This window comes from Balaenoptera borealis (genome assembly GCF_965194805.1).
Source record: "Balaenoptera borealis genome assembly, chromosome: 1".
In the NCBI taxonomy this organism is placed as follows: Eukaryota; Metazoa; Chordata; class Mammalia; order Artiodactyla; family Balaenopteridae; genus Balaenoptera; species Balaenoptera borealis.
In genome coordinates this window covers 177728834-177735459 of record NC_138860.1, presented here as the reverse complement: position 1 = coordinate 177735459, position 6626 = coordinate 177728834, and the positions used below count along the sequence as shown (strand labels likewise).

The 6626-nt window shown below is 45.1% G+C and overlaps 1 pseudogene across 1 annotated transcript; it reads left to right on the top strand.

Annotated features, from left to right (window-relative positions):
* The first annotated feature begins 612 nt into the window (after positions 1 to 612).
* Positions 613 to 4087, top strand: LOC309610539 (small ribosomal subunit protein uS3m pseudogene; annotated as a pseudogene). Its single transcript has 2 exons — positions 613 to 692; positions 3394 to 4087. The product of its transcript is annotated as a small ribosomal subunit protein uS3m pseudogene (transcript).
* The last annotated feature ends 2539 nt before the right edge of the window (positions 4088 to 6626 follow it).

Genomic DNA, 6626 nt, shown 5'->3' with positions numbered 1-6626 from the left:
GGTTGGATCAGTGATTCTCAACCCTGGCAGCCTATTTATTTGAATTATCTGGAGAGCTTTTAAAATGTACTGGCACCTGGGCCCCACCTCAGGTCAATTAAACCTGATCCCTGAGGGTGGATCCTAAAGTTCATCAAACTCCCCAGTGATCTGATTGCACGGTCAGGGCTGAGAACACCCAACTAGCCCCTCAGTGAGGCCTGTTGCAAGAAGCCATTCCATCTGGCATGGCGGAGAAACCAGGGCTTCAGAACCAAGCGGGCGTGGGTTCTAATCCCAGATCTGCTCTTTCCCATACCCCAACGTCCTCATCCTGCAAAGGAGGAGAGCAAGGCTCAGTGAAGTCCAAGGTCACACAGCTCAGAAGTGCCACTGTGTCAGTTTGAATCCAGGTCTGCCCTCAGGGGCATTAGGTCTGGATATGGAGAGGAGGTGCAGGCAGGCAGGTCCACTTGGAGCCTATAGCTCCGCTGGCCCTCTGGACTGCCTGAGCCTGGGCGGAGTCTGTCAAGGGGGACCCTGCAGTCATCCCTGCCCCGTGACTCACAGTTTGGGAAGCAGGTGCTGGGGCAGCATGAGGTCACACATACCTTGGCTGTCTCCTTGCCTAGCATGTGCCCAGGCACCTCCACTACCCACTGTGCCCCAAGCCCTGGGCAGCGGCAGGCCAGTGTGGACATGCTGGGCAGCTTGTGTGTGACTGGGGCAGTCGCATCGGCTGCAGGAACAAACTGGCAGGAAGACTGATGCCAACTTCAGGCACAAGCAGACCTTGTTTTAAACACCTGTCCCATCACTCATGTGCCATGTGGTTAGCAGGTCGGGGCACCTCTTTGAAGCACTACAAAATATGCATAAAAAGTATAGCTCATGGGCTTCCAACCCTGACTTTGACCATGCCGTTCCCTCTCCTGGAGTGCCCTTCCCATCTCTCCTCCTTGTAGGTCTCCATCCAAATGACACCTCTTCAGATAGGCCTTCCCTGGCCACCTCTCCAAGGAGCTTCCCCTTTTTATTCTCTGTCACTGCACCCACTGTATTTCCTTTCTTCTATTTGACAGACTTTATTATTCTATACTTAGGTGCTTGATTGCTCTCTCCCTAACTAGGTGATAAAACCCATAAACGTAGGGCCTGTGTCTTTTTTGTTTTGTCATGTCTCTTTACAAGACATGCCACAAAACTCACCCATTTTAAGTGTATAATTCCATGATTTTTAGTAAATTCGCAGAATCGCATGACCATCACCACAATCCAGTTTTAGAACTTTTATCACCCCCAAAAGATCCCTCAGACCTGTTTGCCGTTAATCCCTGCTTTTACCCTCATCACCAGGCAATCACCGATCTGCTTTCTGTCTCTCCAGTTTTGCCTTTTCTGGGAATGTCACATAAATGGAATCAGTATAATATGAGACCTTCTGTGTCTGGCTTCTCTCACTGAGCATGAAGTCTGAGCTTCATCCGTATTGCGAGTATTGGAAGTTTGTTTCTTTCTTTGCTGAGTAGTATTCCCTAACATGGTTGTGCTACAGTTTGTTAATCCATTCGCCTTTTCAGTTTTGGATTGCTTCCAGTTTTCTCTATAGAATAATGCTGATATGAACATTTGCCTACAAGTCTTTGTGTGGACACACATTTTCATTTTGCTGGAGTAAATACCTGGATACCTATGAATGGAATTGCTGGGTTTTATGGTCAGTGTATGTTCAACTTCCTCAGAGACTGTCAAACTCTTTTCCAAAGTGGCCATATCATTTTACATTCCCACCAGCAGTGTATGAGGTGGCAACATGTCTTTTATCTACCAAAATGTCCCCAGGATTTAGCCTGAATGCCTGACACATAGTAAGCAGTCAGTTAAATAAGTGAGTAAACAAATGCTGGCTGAACTGGCGTGTGGTTAGACCCCTACTAGGCGTCTAACATTGTGCTAATCACCCGGTGGCTGTCCTCCTCTGGGGTTGACATTAAGCCACTTTATACCCAGGCTACATTGGTGGAACCCCGACCCCAACCCCCAGAAGGACCCTTACTGAATGATGTCTTTCTTTTTTTTTTTTAATTTTTATTTATTTTTGGCTGCGTTGGGTCTTCGCTGCTGCACACGGGCTTTCTCTAGTTGCAGGGAGCCGGGTCTACTCTTCATTGCAGTGCGCGGCCTTCTCATTGTGGTGGCTTCTCTTGTTGTGGAGCACAGGCTCTAGGCGCGCGGGCTTCAGTAGTTGTGGCACACGGGCTTAGTTGCTCTGCGGCATGTGGGATCTTCCCGGACCAGGGCTCGAACCCGTGTCCCCTGCATTGGCAGGCGGATTCTTAACCACTGCACCACCAGGAAAGCCCCTGAATGATGTCTTGATAGTGCGTCCTTGACTCTCTGACGTACAATGGAGGAATTAAATCCACATGGAGCGGAGCATCTCTGCGTTGTCTCTAAAAGACTGCTAAAGAGATTGTTCAAAACATAGGTCCATATAGCAGCACTTATGTGAAAAATCCTTCTTGTACTTTTACACCAGGGTAAAGGGTCTTTCACAGCTGAAACAGCCTTCATTCTTTAATCATGAGTTGGAGATAATACATCATGTTTCCCTTTTTGCCTTGCATGAGAGGATGCTCAGGGCAACATTTAATTGACTGTGAACTCCTGGAGGACAGGGACCAGGGCCTGTTTGCCTCTGGTTCCCTGGGGCCTGGCACAGCTCCTATTCCGGAGAGCTTTCTCAACAAATGTCAGTTGGGTGGAATGGAATGGAAATGCAGTAACTACACTAACTTAGAACATTTTAATCAAATATTTTCCAGAACTCCATGTATTTTTTAAACAGTCTGCACGTGTAGTTTACTATAGATGTTGTATATGTTACTTGGAGGTGTATAAATTATGAAAGAATAACATTGAAGAAAGTAGAATTCCTGATACTAAAATATTTATATCTGGAGCAAAGATAAATCACACACCAAAATAGCTGTGGAGGAAATGAGAGAGTGATGAATGTTATACAAGAGTTATTAAGGACTTTGAAAGTCCACAGGCCAGATTTTGGCTGAGGGAAGAGGAGAAGCGGCAGGAGAGGTGAAGGTGTAAGGACAATATTTCCAGAGGCAAAAGCTTTAAGGGTGTGAGTGGGCCACATTTAGGGGAAACAGGCCCTTGTACCCTTGTAGGAGGTGGGAGCTGATGGAAAGAGCAGTTGGTTAAAGAATTCTCAGGGAAGTTGATCTTGAAAATACATATCCCTTTTGACCCAGAAGTTCTACCTTTATGCATTCCTCCTACAGAAATAATTAAAGATATGCACAAAAATATAGCTGCAAAGATACTCCCTCACAGAGTAGATTTTAATAGAAACTAATTATGCCTATCTTGATTATGTTGAGAAATTTTTGGCAGAATTTCTATAGCTGTTAAAAATATATTAGGACTTGCCAAGTTGGCAGCGCCCGTCTGCTGTCGGGAGCTCCGGCCGCTGGTGCTGTCCTGGAGCCGGGAGCTGCCGTGCGTCTGGCGCGCCCTGCACACCTCCGCGGTCTGCGCCAAGAACCGGGCGGCTCGAGTCCGAGTGGGCAAGGGGGACAAGCCAGTGACCTACGAGGAGGCGCACGTGCCGCACCACATCGCCCATTGCAAGGGCTGGCTGTCGCTGCACACAGGTAACCTGGCTGGGGAGGACCACGCTGCAGAGAGAACAGTGGAAGATGTTTTCTTTCGTAAATTTATGCTGGGCACCTTCCCAGGCTGCCTGGCCAACCAGCTTGTTCTAAAGCGCCGGGCTAATCAGGTGGAGATCTGTGCCCTGGTCCTGAGGCAGCTACCTGCACATAAGTTCTACATCCTTGTGGGCTACAGTGAGACTCAGCTGTCCCACTTTTACAAGTGTCCCGTGCATCTGCACCTCCAAACTGTGCCCTCAAAGGTTGTGTATAAGTATATCTAGGGCAACCAGCCTGTTTGCATCAAACTGTAGCCTGCAAAGGACAGAAACTTGTGGAAAAGGACTGAAGTAGAAACAGGGGAAATACATCCCCTCAGACTACTGAGGCTTTGTCTTCAAAGTTGGCTGTTGAATAAATAGACTCTCCATGTTGTCTTGCTTCTTGGTCTGTCTAGAGAACTAGAATAGGGTTTCTTTGAGGATGCTCCAGGGTTCCCAGGAAGGCTGCCAGTTCCTGAGGTTTAGGTAATAGCTATGGTTCAGTGAGTGTCTTGTGCCAATCACTGTGTCAGGAACTTTACCTGAAGTTCTTTGTTTTCTCTTAAAATGGAAAGATCCATTTTTGGAGATTATAAAACAATGTTAATTTTTTCAAAATTAAAACAATATGGACATGTATTAAATCAGCTGTGAAGCTTACTTGTAATTCTACCCCAGAGAAAGCTACTGTGAACAGTTTGTTGTATTTCAGATGTACTTTTATTCCCCCAGAAATAATGTAGCACATAGTCATCTATTAAACAAGCTTAACTGCACCTAGTCTGTGCCAGACACTCTTCTGAGTAGCTTGGAACCCATCAATGACCAAAACATTGCATTCCAAGATCCTTGCCTTCATAATACTTGTATCCCAGCGGAGGTGGAGGGGGACGGGGAGGGTTAGGCCGCACTGAAGACTCCAAGCAGGTGAGGAATATAGATATGCAGGTAAATGGAGGAAGAACATTTCAGAAAGTGGCATCTGCAAAAGCCACACATGGTGCTGGGAAATGGGACAGGGATTGCTCACCTTCAACTTCACTCTGATACTGATGACCTTCACCTTGACCATGATCCTGGTACCCTTAACTTGACCCTGAACTTTAACATACCCACTCTAATCCTAACCCCTGATGTCCATGATCCCACCCACAATTTGACCTTTACCCTCAGTCTCACTCTTACCTGAGGGTGCCAACCAGGCCCCACCCTGCCCCCATCCTGTTTCCGATGCTGACTGACTGGCTGACTCACCATGACCCTGACCCTGTGTCCCTCACATTTATGTAACCCTGACTCTCAGTCAGAAACTTGACTGAAGACTTCATCCTAACACTGTCTCGACCCCTACAGTGACCCTAACTCATCCTAACTGGTAACACTGATGCTCGCTTTGACAGATTATGCTCCTCATCCAAACTCTTATGACCTTGACTGTGAACCTGAAAGTCATTTAAATCTGACCTTAGAGCCTCAACCACCAGAGGGCAGACAGCAGAAGCAAGAAAAACTACAATCCTGCAGCCTGTGGACCAAAAACCACAGTTACAGAAAGATAGAGAAGATGAAAAGGCAGAGGGCTATGTACCAGATGAAAGAACAAGAAAAAACCCCAGAAAAACAACTAAATGAAGTGGAGATAGGCAACCTTCCAGAAAAAGAATTCAGAATAACGATAGTGAAGATGATCCAGGACCTCGGAATAAGAATGGAGGCAAAGATCGAGAAGATGCAAGAAATGATTAACAAAGACCTAGAAGAATTAAAGAACAAACAAACAGAGATGAACAATACAATAACTGAAATGAAAACTACACTAGAAGGAATCAATAGCAGAATAACTGAGGCAGAAGAACGGATAAGTGACCTGGAAGACAGAATGGTGGAATTCACTGCTGCGGAACAGACTAAAGAAAAAAGAATGAAAAGAAATGAAGACAGCCTTAGAGACCTCTGGGACAACATTAAACGCAACAACATTCGCATTATAGGGGTCCCAGAAGGAGAAGAGAGAGAGAAAGGACCCGAGAAAATATTTGAAGAGATTATAGTCGAAAACTTCCCTAACATGGGAAAGGAAATAGCCACCCAAGTCCAGGAAGCGCAGAGAGTCTCATACAGAATAAACCCAAGGAGAAACACGCCGATACACATAGTAATCAAAGTGGCAAAAATTAAAGACAAAGAAAAATTTTTGAAAGCAGCAAGGGAAAAAAAGACAAATAACACACAAGGGAACTCCCATAAGGTTAACAGCTGATTTCTCAGCAGAAACTCTGCAAGCCAGAAGGGAGTGGCATGATATACTTAAAGTGATGAAAGGGAAGAACCTACAACGAAGATTACTCTACCCGGCAAGGATTTCATTTAGATTTGATGGAGAAATCAAAAGCTTTACAGACAAGCAATAGCTAAGAGACTTCAGCACCACCAAACCAGCTCTACAACAAATGCTAAAGGAACTTCTCTAAGTGGGAAACACAAGAGAAGAAAAGGACCTACAAAAACAAACCCAAAACAATTAAGAAAATGGTCATAGGAACATACATATCGATAATTACCTTAAACGTGAATGGATTAAATGCCCCAACCAAAAGACATAGACTGGCTGAATGGATACAAAAACAAGACCCATATATATGCTGTCTACAAGAGACCCACTTTAGACCTAGGGACACATACAGACTGAAAGTGAGGGGATGGAAAAAGATATTCCATGCAAATGGAAATCAAAAGAAAGCTGGAGTAGCTATACTCATATCAGATAAAATAGACTTTAAAATAAAGATGTTACAAGAGACAAGGAAGGACACTACATAATGATCCAGGGATCAATCCAAGAAGAAGATATAACAATTATAAATATATATGCACCCAACATAGGAGCAGCTCAATACATAAGGCAACTGCTAACAGCTATAAAAGAGGAAAT